Here is a 13,603-nt window from a genome sequence, read left to right on the forward strand (position 1 = left end):
TCAGACATTGGCACGGGACTCTCTTGCTATCCACCACCCACGGCTATGAATTACTGCTCTGTATTGAACACCAGGGCACAAAAAGTACTGTGGGTGGGAGGTTTAAATGTTCATTGCTAAAGAGTGGCTTGGTAATACAGATGCTGGCTGTATCTGAAAGACAGCTGAAATGGGGTGTGGACCAGGTGCTGAAGAGGACGAATACAAGGGAAGAACCAATTTGACTTCATCTGTCCTGTTGATGAACCTACCCATGATTGGTAGGAGTGATCACCACACGGTTCTTCTGGGGGTAAAGTCCTATTTTCACTCCCGAGAACATCAACCAGGGTTCTGTGGCACTGCCACTGGGCTCAATGGGATAGATTCAGAACTGATCACAAAACTGCTGTGCTGTGGGCCATCTGCTGCAGCAGAATTGTAATCCACTTAACCTGTAACCTCGTGGACCACTGTATCCTTTATCCTACCATTACCATCAAACCAGGGAACTAACCCTGGATCAATGAGCAGTGTCAGAGCAAGTGAGTACCTACATTCGGGTGCCAAACTAGGGAAGCTACAACGTCATGCATCTTAAACAGTGAAACCTGAGTGATAGAAACAACGAGGGGATCAGAAATCCAACAGGAAAAATAAAAACTACCGTCCTGCTACATCCAAAGGCACAGTGAACATTCTCATTGATGGCAGAATTTAGTACATAAATGCAAAAAACGCTATTTTGCAATCATGAGCCAGAAGGGCAGAGTTGAATATCCATCTTGGCCTCCTCTTCCTGAGGTTGCAATCATCCTTAGCTGTCAGTCTTCAGCCAATTAGCTCCCCATGATACCAAGAAAACAGAGTCCATTAGACGCAGCTATGGCTATGGCCCTGACAACATCCCAGCTGTGGTGCTGAAACAAAATGTGTTCCAGCACAAGCCATTCACCTAGCCAAGCTTTTCCAGTACAGCTACAACTTTGGCATCTGCCCTACAATGCATAAATTGCTCAGGTATGTCCTGTCAATAGAGGCTTTCAATACGGAAGTGGGTCATTATCTTAAAAGGAAACAATTGCAGGATTCTGGGGAAAAGGAAGGAGGGTGGCACTAGGTGAATTGCCTCTTCAAAATGCCAGCACAGAGTGATCATTCTATGATCAACAGTGCAAACAAGCAACACTTTATCCTGCTTATACATGCACAGTTTGGGTTGAGCCAGAGTGATGTGCCTCCAGTTGTTATTACAGCCTTGGTCCAAACATGGACAAAGCTGAATTCCAAAGATGATGTGACATTGAGGTAGCATTATACAGAGTTTGACATCAAAAAGCTTTGGTAAAACAAGCCAATGGGAATCAAAGAATGCTCTTCACCGGCTGGAGTTGTATCGACTGCAATGAAAGACAGTTGTGTTTGTTGGAAGCCAATCATCTCAGCCCCAGGACGTCACTGCAGAGGTTCTTCGGGGAGTGTGCTTGCCAAAGATTGTACAGCATTGACTTCCATTCGCAACTCCTCAGATAAAGAAGCAGTCAGTGCCTGCAAGCAGCAAGACCTGGGCTACGAAGTGGTAAGTCACAATAATGTCACAGGTATTAACTACTTCCGACAAGAGAGGGGGAACGTACCTCCCTTTGATATTCACCGGCATTGCCGTTGCTGAATCCCCCACCATCAACATCCAGGGGGTTACCACTGATCAGTAATGTAAATGGACCAGTTATACAAATACCGTGGCTACAAGTGCAAGCCAGAAGCTGGGTATTCTGCAGTGAGCAACTCGCCCCCTGCCTCTCCGAAGCCTTTCCACCATCCACATGGCAAAAGTCAGAGGTTTGATGTAATATTCTCCAATTGCCTGGGTGAATGTATCGAACCACATTCAAGAAGCTTGACACCATCCCAGACAAAACAACCCGCCTGATGGGCACTCCACCACCTTACCACACCCTCCACCCTCCAAGGTGGCTGCAGTTTGTACCGTCTACAGGATGCACTGCAGTAACCCACAAGGATTCTTCAACAGCTCCTTCCAAACCAGCAAGCTCTACTGTCAAGACGAACCAGGCAGCGAGTGCATTGAAACATCACCATCTGCAAGTTGTCTTCCAGGTCAAACATCATCCTGACTTGAAAATGTATCTCTGTTACATAATCAATGCTGGGTCAAAATCCTAGAACTACCTAACAGACTGCAGCTGTTCAAGATGGAGGCGCACAACCACTTTCTCAAATAATAAGACCAGAAGATATAGGTGCAGAATTAGAACATTCAGGCCATCGGGTCTTGACCATTCGATCATGGCTGATATGTTCCTCATCCCCATTCTCCTGCCTTCGCCCCATAACCACTGATCCCCTTATTAATCAAGAACACCAGATTTGTGTCTGAGGTGCTGTTACCTGCAGGGCTACAGACCAAGAGCTGGAAGGTGGAATTAGACAGAATAGTTCTTTCTTCGAAGATAAGAACTATTTAGCCTCTCGCGCCTGCTCCACCATTCAATACGATCATTACCGATCTCATTGTGGCTTCAACTCCACCACCTGCCCGTTCGCCGTAACCCTTCAACCCATTACTAATTAAAAATTTGTCTAACTCCTCCCTGCCAAGTTGGCTACAGATTTAAACAGATTTAAAAAACAAGCACTGAAAGTGATGATTTGTGCAATTAGAAAATGGAAATTAAAGCTTTAATTATATTGAATATTTAGAAGGAACATCTGGATTTATGTCCTGCTAGGAGTAATTTTATTAATGGCAATATTAACAAATACTTTAGATTCTCAAGCAAAATTTGTCCTTTTTTCCTTCAAAGAGTTGCTGTTCAGAACTGAAGCGAAATACAAAGTGTGTTTTTAGGTTGTACGCATTACCATTTGGTTTCCATTCCTGTTCCTGCTGCCCACCACCCACCCTGAATAAACAAGTCTTTGTGACATTTCCTTTAATAACGTGAGATGTTCAGAACAGGGTGAACTATTATTTTGCCCCTCACTCCATTCCAAGTAAGGTTCGATCTCTCCGTTAGTACTATATGGAGCTATAACTAATGATCTCTTCACACAGCGTAAACAATTACTCACACTCACAAAGACTGCTTTGAACTGTCAGCTGTCATTAATGAATAATTCCTTGTATGCAACATCTTACAGATAAAGAAATCAAACATTAGTAGCAGCTACACAAAGTGCCTGAAGAGCATTATTCAGAGATTGATAATCTGTCAAACAAATGTCGAACAATTCTCTCTTGAATTTTGACATCAGCCCCTTAGAAGTTATTCATATTTACAATATGTGATCAAGTACAGTTCACCTATCAAGAGAGGATCAACACCTACTGCATGAACGTTGGGGAGTCTCTGACATCGGGGAACATCCTTCTTGCGTCTACCCTGTCTAGTCCTGTTAGAAGGTTACAACATGAATGATTTTGAAATAGCTATGGCTGAAGTTGGAAGAGCAGTACTAACATGCGTGAGCACTGTGAAGCAACAGTCAAAGTAAATGGAGCACTGAGTTTTAACAAACAAATTCATTTGTAAAACAATACTGTTCTTATCACATGGCACCTTCCTGTCCAGTTTCGTCACCAAGACAGGAGAGGAATCATGAAGCTGGTTCCATAATATTGGAATACTTAGAAATGAGAAATAACTAGAGAAACAGGAACTATGTTCGCCTTAAATAAATGTAAATTCACATTTTAGGTCAATGACCTTCTATCGGAACTCAAAATGAAAAGTAAATCCAGAATACTGTTTCAAATTAAATGATAAAAGTAGGACCTGGATAACAGGTTTAAATACAGGCAACGACAATGGACTGACAATGGGAGGTTCTTGACATCGAGGTCAATGGGTGGAATTGGACTTCTGGATCAGAAAATGGCAACAAAAAACCTTCAAACGGGAAGCAGCCGTGATGGAATACTGCAGATTATTCATACTGCACATGATAGTCAGAGCAGACTTCCTTATCCATATAAAATTATGAACCATTACTCTCCCCTCCATCCCAAAGTCTTATTTTCCCTTCCTTGCCATGTATTTTGCCAGGACGATAAATTCTGTATTTATACTTTCATTCTGCACATATTGACATTAATCTCAAGCATGTCTTCAGAGAGAGGCACCGATTGTGACCATAAGGAGCAAATCAATCTAGGCTGATCTTGTGTAACCAGTTGCATTAGTGCTGGGTTCCTTACAGAGCAGGAAAAATAATAATTCCAAAAGAACCAATCAACTTTAAAAAATAACATTCTTGACTCTTGAGAAGGTTAAGTTTGAACTGAGGGGAAGGATGGAGGGGTTCTACAATTCATGGGCATTATTCATTATGCACTTTCAAGAACTGGATCACATTGAACATTAGTTGGGGCGTGTGGGTGGGAGGGTTGGGGGGAGGGGGGGCGGTGTGTGTTAATGGTGACTATGGGTGATTCCTGATTCCTTCTTGTTATTTGTTTATGTGAACATGCGGGCTAATGTTTGGGGTTTGGTGGGAGGATGGGACCGTTGTTATTGATATAGGGATTGACATATTTGTTAATGATTATTGTTTATTGTTGGTGGGTGTAAATTCGAGAGAAAATGTGAAAAAGGAGGAGAATAAAAATATATTTTTAAAAAACTTTTTTAAAATAACACTGCCAATGTGATTACGAATCCTGTAATGTGTTATGCTTCAGATTGAAATAGCAAGTATGTTGCATCAAAGTATCATTACTTCTCCACTTTGATCCAAAATGTAAAATGTGACAATGTACTGATATTTTATCAAATGTCGTACATATTGCCAAATATCAACATTTACAGTTTTTATATGGAAAATACCCCAAGATATTTTGCATTGGGTGTTGAGTTGGTTGGGGGATGGGGGAATGTTCCTGCCCATTTCCCTCATGGCTAAACACTTGGGGTAGTACTCCGCTATACTGAACAGGTTTTCTGGTTTGATTCCCAGATGACACTGAATTAACTGTTTTCAGTGCTACTGTTAGTCCTCAGGGAGAGGGGAAGATGTCCAGGGTTTCTGCTCCAACTTTGCCCCAACTGAAAGTGGATATATATATGGGTACCAAAAAAGTATAGGATAAAAATTGGTTTCAGTCAGATGGTGTGAAGATGTGCACTGAAATAATGGTTATTCAGGCGAGCTACCAGTGCCCTGAGTAACCATTGCTTATAGGAGTGATTGTGTTTTTAGTAATGGGAAAGAAAGTGGGGAGAATATGGGGGGGAATGTTAAACAAGGATGGTTGAAAATTGTTAAACTGGTAGAAGGTAAATCTCCTCTCACTTACTCCAATAACAGCAGCTTTATGTCAATTTGTAACCAAAGGTGTACAAGAGGGAATCAGGGACATGCACTGAAAGATAACAAGTGTGTGGCAGTGGTTAACTGCTGTCTCACCGTACCGAGGACCCAGGTTCGATCCTGGCCCCGGGATCATGTGTTTCATGTGGTCCTTAGCTCTCATTTGGGATGCCAATAATTATTTTAAAATAGGTGAGATCCTTGTTCCCATCTTTTCATCAGCTGCAAAGGTTTGGTCTGTCTGTACTCAGAAACAGGTCTGCTTTAACTTATTTCCGAGTGTATTAGTTGTCCACGTAGTGTTATATGTTGCCGCCTTTGCACTTTCTGGTGAGGCCTTTGGAACACATTCTAATTATCGAATGAGAGACAGAAACAATGAAAATGTGTCACCTCTGAGTGAAGGCGAGGATTCCTGATCATCTTGATGCTGTTCAGCTCTGATTGTTAAAACTGTATATTATTGTGGCATCATCACAATATCTTCGGCCAGCCCTGTAGAATGGAAAAGGAAATTGGTTATGTTACCTTGAGAGCCATAGAGTTTTACAGCACAGAAAGAGGCCCTTGAGCCCATCGTGTCTGCACTGGTCATTAAGGATCTGATCCCATTTTCCAGCACATGGTCCATAACCTTGTATGTTATAGTGTTTCAAGTGCTCATCTAAATGCTTATTAAATGTTGTGAGGGTTCTCGCTTCTACCACTCTTTCAGGCAGTGAGTTCCAGATTCCCACAACCCTCTAGGTGATAAGAAAAGCTCACAATCTCCTCTAAATCTCTGGCTGCTTACCTTAAATCTATGCCCCTGGTTATTGACCCCTGTACTAAGGGGAAACGTTCCTTCCCACCTGGCCTGTCTATGCCCCTCATTATTTTGTACAATTCAATCCTGTCCCCCCTCAGCCTTCTCTTTAAAGAAAACAACCCCAGCCTAACCAGCCTCTCTTCATAGCTGAAAAGCTCCAGCCCAGGCAGCATCTTGGAGAATCTCCTCTGCCCCCTCTCCACTGCGATCACATCCTTCCTATAATGTGGTGACCAGGACTGCACACAGTGCTCCAGGTGTGACCGAACCGCATTTTATACAGCTCCAGCAAAACCTCCCTGCTCTTATATTCTATGCCTTGGTTAATAAAGGAAAGGATCCCACAGGCCCAGTGGTTAGCACTGTTGCTTCACAGCTCCAGGGTCCCAGGTTCGATTCCCAGCTTGGGTCACCATCTGTGCGGAGTCTGCATGTTCTCCCTGAGTCTGCGGGGTTTCCTCCAGGTGCTCCGGTTTCCTCCCACAAGTCCCGAAAGACGTGCTTGTTAGGTGAATTGGACATTCTGAATTCTCCCTCTGTGTACCCGAACAGGCGCCGGAATGTGGCGACTAGGGGGTTTTCACAGTAACTTCATTGCAGTGTTAATGTAAGCCTACTTATGACAATAATAAAGATTAGCATTATTTTTATTTATTTTGGGGGGAAGTTTTTTTTTATTAAGGTAAGTCATCCAGCAAAAATTCTGACAGGAAGTGGGTACATAGAGCCATCTGCCCTTTTAAAAGAGATGTTAATTTCCATTAGCAACTAGTTTTATATGATTGCAAAGCTTTTTCTTTAAAAAATGACAAATTTAAATTTAAAATATTTTTCACATTAGATTTCCAGGCCCCACATTTTTATTTTTTTTCGCCAAAATATTTTACCTGGTTACAAAACTAACCCACAAAACCACTGAAATAGTTTGACGCAAACAACCTTCTCCTTACTCTTCCCCACGTGTAATAGCCTAACACCACAAATACCTGGTGAATTAAAATCAGACCTTTTGAAGTATGACACAAGACAAACATTGACAGACGTCAATAAAATGAAATGAAAATCGCTTATTGTCACAAGTAGGCTTCAAATGAAGTTACTGTGAAAAGCCCCTAGTCGCCACATTCCGGCGCCTGTTCGGGAAGGCTGGTACGGGAATTGAACTGTGCTGCTGGCCTGCCTTGAAAGCCAGCAATTTAGCCCAGTGTGCTAAACCAGCCCCTGGTTACTACCAACATTTACTTATCCCACATATTACACTAACTACGACAATCACAATTTTAAAACAATGATTCTTTAGGGTTGCGTACCCCCAAATAATCTTGAGATGTGGGTGTTTCCATAATTAAATTCATGCTAAAAAAAACTTGTATTTATAAAATAGTTGATAAAATATTCCTCTCTGTTAACAATGCAGCATGGAGGTATGGATGCCATTGATGGAGATGGTGGGCAGATGCAGTTACTCTGACTTGGCTCCTTTTTCTTCACACTTTCAGTAGACTGTGCCTCATCGTTTTTGGCTTCTCCATTCTCAGAGTGAGTTTCTTCCTCTGCATTCTCTTGGTTAGGCTCTTCTTTGCCTGTTGCTCCTCTTTTTCTTTTTGCTGCCGCTTTCTTGTCCTCCTTCTTGTCATTGGCAACCCTTTCTTTTTTTGCTGGCACCTTCTTTTGTTTTGGCTCTGCTTTTGGAAGTGAGGGTTTCGCTGACAATCTGGGTGATCTCCTTTTAGGCTCCTCTCTTTGCTCCCCAATAAGCATGGTGACTCGATTGATCAAAACAATGAAGGGGAGGTTAAATAAAATAACAAAAAGGCGGGGAGGGGGGTGGGGAATGGCCCCGAGGAGTGGGTTATTTAATATATATATTTTAAAAAGCCACGGGGTGATTTTTTCCCCCCTTATCCATGCCCCCCTCTTTAACACACATGGATACCACCAATCAAAGATTAGTATTATTGATTATTATAACCACCTTATCTATCTGTTCTGTTGTCTTCAGGGATCTTCAAAACTGCCCACCAAGGTCCATCAGATTATCTGTACTTCCTGGTGTCCTACTTTTCATTGTGCATTCCCTTGCCTTGTTCGTCCTCCCAAAATACACCCCCTCACACTTTTCAGGGTAAATTCCATGTGTCACTGTTCTGACCAGCCTGTCTATGTCGCCCTGTAACCTAAGGTCCTCGCTACTTACCACACCATCAATGTTTGTGTCATCTGTGAACTTACTGATCATACCTTCTACTTTCATCAGCAACTCGCTGTGATATGATTGAAAATGCTAAATTTAAACATTTGCTCATGAATGAGGTAGATGCGAGATTAAAAGTGAAATGCTGTGAATTCCCGCTTATTTAAAGTAGGTCATATTTTACAGAAATCTTGTTTAATATCAAGAATTATGTATCCATATTAAGTAGGAACAGCCTGAAATAACATCAACATCTCACAAACGTGTTATAACCGCCTGTTTATAAAATGTGGCAAATGTGTAATGTAACCGCTTGAGTAACATATCTATCACCACATTTTATTTTGCTTCATAAAACCATTGTTTGCAGAACTGAACTAATACCAAACAATTTACACAGGGAAAGGATATGTCAGCAGCGTGAGTGTGGAAAAGGTTCTCTGCACCCTGCCCGTCTTCCTTTTCCTGTAACAATAGGTTCTTTAGACAGGCAGGGCCAGAGGGATTGTGCAGCGATTACTGCGGTGATCTCACCCCTCAGAAACCTCCACACTGATAATGAACCTTGTTTTTCCCAAGGATCCCATTTCGCTCTCTACATCAAGGTCAACCTGTGGAATATCGCCTGAATGTTTCCCAGAGAAGTAATTGGAGGATTATAATTTCTTCACTTTGCTGTACAGTTTCCACAGACTGGTATTTACTTTCGATGCTTACTCTGTACCGGGTGGGACATTTCTGTTGTTGAAATGAGTTTAAGAGCAACAGCTGAGGGGTTCTTCGTAGATAATGCCAGAATATTTAATCAATGGTATCTAACCCAATTCCGCGAATGATCAGCTCATTTGGATAGTCATAAATCCTAGAGTTCTACAGCACAAAAAGAGGCCCTTTGGCCCATTCTGTTGATGCTGACCATCAAGCACATACCTACTAATCCCATTTTCCAGCACTTCGTCTATGGCCTTGTGTGCTCTGGTGTTTCAAGAGCTCATCTACATGCTTCTGAATTGTTCTCAGGGTCTCTGCCTGCACCACCCTTTCAGGCAGCGGGTCCCAGACTCCCTCCACCCTCTGGGTAAAAAAGATTTTCCCTCAAGTCCCCTCTAAACCTCCTGCCCCGACCTGAAATACGTGCCCCCTGGTTATTGACCCTGTCCTAAGGGGGAAACTTCCTTCCTATCCAATCTATCTATGTGCACACCTCAGTCAGCTCCCCGCCCCCCCCCCCCCCCCCTCAGCCTTCTGTGCAAGGAAAACATCCCCAGCCTAACCAGCCTCTCTCAGTCCTAACTAAACCACCGTCTGGACAGCAAGAATCCACCAGCTTCACTGGGGGTGGTGACTGCTTTTTATTGATGGGCCCAGAAACGGTGCAGACACCGCAAGCATTTCCTATTTTGAATATTAAAACCAACAGAAAATATATTATCTTCAGCCGGGAACAAACTTAATGACTGGGAAGAATTTTAAGAGCTATTTTGTGTTGCACAAGATAAACATTTTGTGCAGTAGAAGAGAAGTATTCATCGGGCTGAAACTTTGCATTTAATGTTTGTAACGGGATAAGGGGACAGATGCAGGTTTGGAAAAATCCTTTTGATGGCGTTTAAATGTTTCAATAGAAATTGTCTGGATTGTAGCATTGGGATAGGTGCTTGGTCTTGGGGTGGGGGAGGGGGGGGGGAGTGGGTTGAAGTTCTGGGCATCAGTAACCCTCCCTCTGGAGTTTGTCTCGTTCCTGTTTCTTGTCCCGCAGCCAATGGTGTGGCGGTTTCCTCCCCACTTTCTGATTGCGAATTTCAGCCGAATCGCTCCCGGTCCACCTGAACAGACAGGAGGCAGCAGGCAGTGACTGCAGGGCGCGGAACCTCGACTGGCGGATTGGGAAGTAAGTATAGCATCCATACCCTTACCGGGAAACGGATAGAACCCCTACCCTTACTGAGAAACGTATAGAATCCCACACCCTTACTGAGAAACGTACAGCATTCATATCCTTACTGAGAAATGTATAGAATCCCACACCCTTACTGAGAAACGTACAGCATTCATATCCTTACTGAGAAATGTATAGCATTCATACCCTAACTGGGAAACGTATAGAATTCATACCCTAACTGGGAAACGTACAGCATCCATACCCTTACTGAGAAACGTACAGCATTCATATCCTTACTGAGAAATGTATAGCATTCATACCCTAACTGGGAAACGTATAGAATTCATACCCTAACTGGGAAACGTACAGCATCCATACTCTTACTGAGAAACGTATAGAATCCATACCCTAACTGGGAAACGTATAGAATCCCTACCCGTACTGAGAAACGTATAGAATCCCATACCCTTGCTGAGAAACTTACAGCATCCATACCCTTACTGAGAAACGTACAGCATTCGTACCCTTACTGAGAAACGTATAGAATTCAGACCCTAACTGGGAAACGTATAGAATCCATACCCTTACTGAGAAACGTATAGAATCCCATACCCTCGCTGAGAAACGTACAGCATCCATACCCTTACTGAGAAACGTACAGCATTCATACCCTTACTGAGACACGCATAGCATCCATACCCTTACTGAGAAACGTACAGAATCCCATGCCGTTACTGAGAAACGTATAGCATCCATACCCTTACTGAGAAACGAATAGAAACCCATACCCTTACTGAGGAACGTATAGAAGCCCATATAACCTTACTGAGGAACGTATAGAAGCCCATAACCTTACTGAAAAGTATAGAAGCCCATACCCTTACTAAGGAACGTATAGAAGCCCATACCCTTACTAAGGAACGTATAGAAGCCCATACCCTTACTGAAAAGTATAGCATTCATAGCCTTACTGAGGATATGATGGGATGCCTGCTTTCTCTCTCTCTCGGGATGCTGATTGTGGGTCTGATCTTTCTCAGTCTCTGTTATTCTGCAGCAACTTTCCGCCGCTCCGTGGCCGAGGTGCAGCCAGAAGATCAGATTTCAGAAAGGGAGGTCCCCCCACCCCCACTCCCCCCAAAAAGAGATAAACCGCGAGGTAAATGCTCCTTAAAGTTTGATATGTGCGTCTCACAATCAATGTGCAGTGATTTCAGCACAGGGCGGCTGATCTTCCAAAGTAAAACTAGTTGACCAGTTTGTTACCAAGTTTCAGCAGGAACAGAACGGTCCTGTGCAGAAAGATGAGGTGGTGAGAGAGCAGATTGTCCAGCTCTTAGTAATGTGCTGGCTGACACTAAACACTGGGGTTTAATACAGACACACTTCTCCATCTGAGAGTGGGGGCAAGTGGATTCCTGGAGGATTCACAAATTGGGTGGAGATTGTGCCTTGACTCTGTACAATCCATCCCAGAATTAACAGATGCAGCAGTTAAACTTCATTAAACATCTAAAAGCCAATACCCAAATCATGTTTAATTCCTCAGTAACAACTATAGGATTTTAACTGCAGAAATAGATCACATTAGTGCAGGTCGCCTGGTATTATTAGAATATTAACCCGGAGCAGAGTGCGACAGGGAGGGAGTTCACATCAGTGACCAACTCGGTTTGCCCAATATTCCTGCAGCTCTGAAACACACTCGAAGCAGCAAGTTGATCCTTGTCGGCAAAAGTGTTCCTCTTCCTCCCGGTAACTGTGCTGGATTCCTGCCCCCAGGGTCTTCCTGGTGGCTCCACATCCTTCATCCTTCTTTCTCTCACTCTCTCCTCTTTCTCTCTCCCTCGCTTCTTTCTCTCTCTCTCTCGCCTCTTTCTCTCTCCCTCGCCTCTTTCTCTCTCGCTTCTTTCTCTGTCGCCTCTTTCTCTCTGTCGCCTCTTTCTATCTCTCTCGCCTCTTTCTCTCTCCCTCGCTTCTTTCTCGCCTCTTACTTTCCCTCGCCTCTTTCTCTCTCCCTCGCCTCTTTCTCTCTCCCTCGCCTCTTTCTCTCTCTCACCTCTTTCTCTCTGTCTCGCCTCTTTCTCTCTATCCTCTTTATCTCCCTCCTCTTTCTCTCGCCCTCGCTTCTTTCGCTCTCTCACATCTTTCTCTCTCCCGACTTCCGGGTGCGGCTATGCAGAGCTAGGTCGCATATTCGGCAGCTCCTGCTTGGAACGGACTTTTGGGCTCTTTTACAGGGCCCCCACGGCATTTGTTTGACATTTCCCGGTGTGGGAAGAAGGCGGCGATATTCCCCCGACAGTGTCCCCCAGGAAGGGTATGTCTCTTGGTTGCCAGACACACGCAGAAACAGTGAAAGATTTGGCTGCAACTACAGGATAAACAGGGCCTCTTCCAGCATGCAGGCGGGGGAAGGGCAAGCTTAAAGCTGCAAGCTGACCTGAGGGCCTGTATCAAAGGTGAATTCTAGCAGCAGAGGGAACAACTGTGAAAAGACCTCATCAAGGCCACTGAAGGGACTTCGGGTTGCGGTGATGCCTAGCTAGCCGCACGCTTCGGCGGCTCCAGCTCCGACGGACCTTCGGGCTCTTTTAAGAGCCTCAACGGGGAATTTTTCGACGACGCAACCCGGTGTGGGGCGTGTGAGAAGGGAGTCCCCCCCAAACGAAGGAGGAAAAAACCGGCGGCGGCGGCTGCAGCGCGAGGAATCGTCGACCAAAGGGTCAGAAAGAGAGAAGTACAAGATGGCGGCGGAGAAAGCGCAGGCGACATGGGGGCCTGAGCATGAAATTGTGAGACGGTGCGTGGAGCTGCTGAAGAGGGAGGTGCTGACCCCGTTGCTACAGGCAATTGAGGGGCTCAAGGAGACATTAAAGACCCAGGAGACAGAGCTCCGTGTGGTGGAGCAGAAGGTGACAGATAATGAGGACGAGATCCTGGGCCTGGCGGTTAAGACACAGACGCACGAGGCACTTCATAAAAAGTGTACTGAAAGGATCGAAGCCCTAGAAAATGGAGCGCGAAGGAAGAACCTTCGGATACTGGGTCTCCCTGAGGATGTGGAAGGAGTGGACTGTGGAGCGTACGCAAGTACGATGCTGAGCTCACTGATGGGTGCTGAGGCCCCTACGGGCCCCTTGGAGGTGGAGTGGGCAAATCGGATTCCGGCGAGAAGACCAAAAGCGGGAGAACCACCCAGGGCGATAATCGTGCGATTTTACCGCCTTAAGGATAGAGAAGAGGTCCTGAGATGGGCTAAAAAGGTGCGGAGTAGCAGATGGGAGAATGCAGTGGTACGGGTATACCAGGATTGGAGTGCGGAGGTGGCGAGAAGGAGGGCGAGCTTCAACCGAGCCAAAGAGGTGTTGCATAAAAGGAAGGTGAAGTTCGGGATGCTGCAGCC

The 13,603-nt window shown here is 44.5% G+C and overlaps 1 long non-coding RNA gene across 2 annotated transcripts in view; it reads right to left on the minus strand.

Annotated features, from left to right (window-relative positions):
* The window catches only part of LOC140394499 (uncharacterized), a 118,278-nt gene that overhangs the window by 10,151 nt on the left and 94,524 nt on the right, over positions 1 to 13,603 (minus strand). For both annotated transcript variants that reach the window (XR_011935892.1, XR_011935891.1), the window contains exon 2: positions 5,707 to 5,808. This is a non-coding gene — a long non-coding RNA (uncharacterized lncRNA). The remainder of the gene's footprint in view (positions 1 to 5,706; positions 5,809 to 13,603) is intronic.

Source organism: Scyliorhinus torazame, chromosome 17, assembly GCF_047496885.1.
Source record: "Scyliorhinus torazame isolate Kashiwa2021f chromosome 17, sScyTor2.1, whole genome shotgun sequence".
Taxonomy (NCBI): domain Eukaryota; kingdom Metazoa; phylum Chordata; class Chondrichthyes; order Carcharhiniformes; family Scyliorhinidae; genus Scyliorhinus; species Scyliorhinus torazame.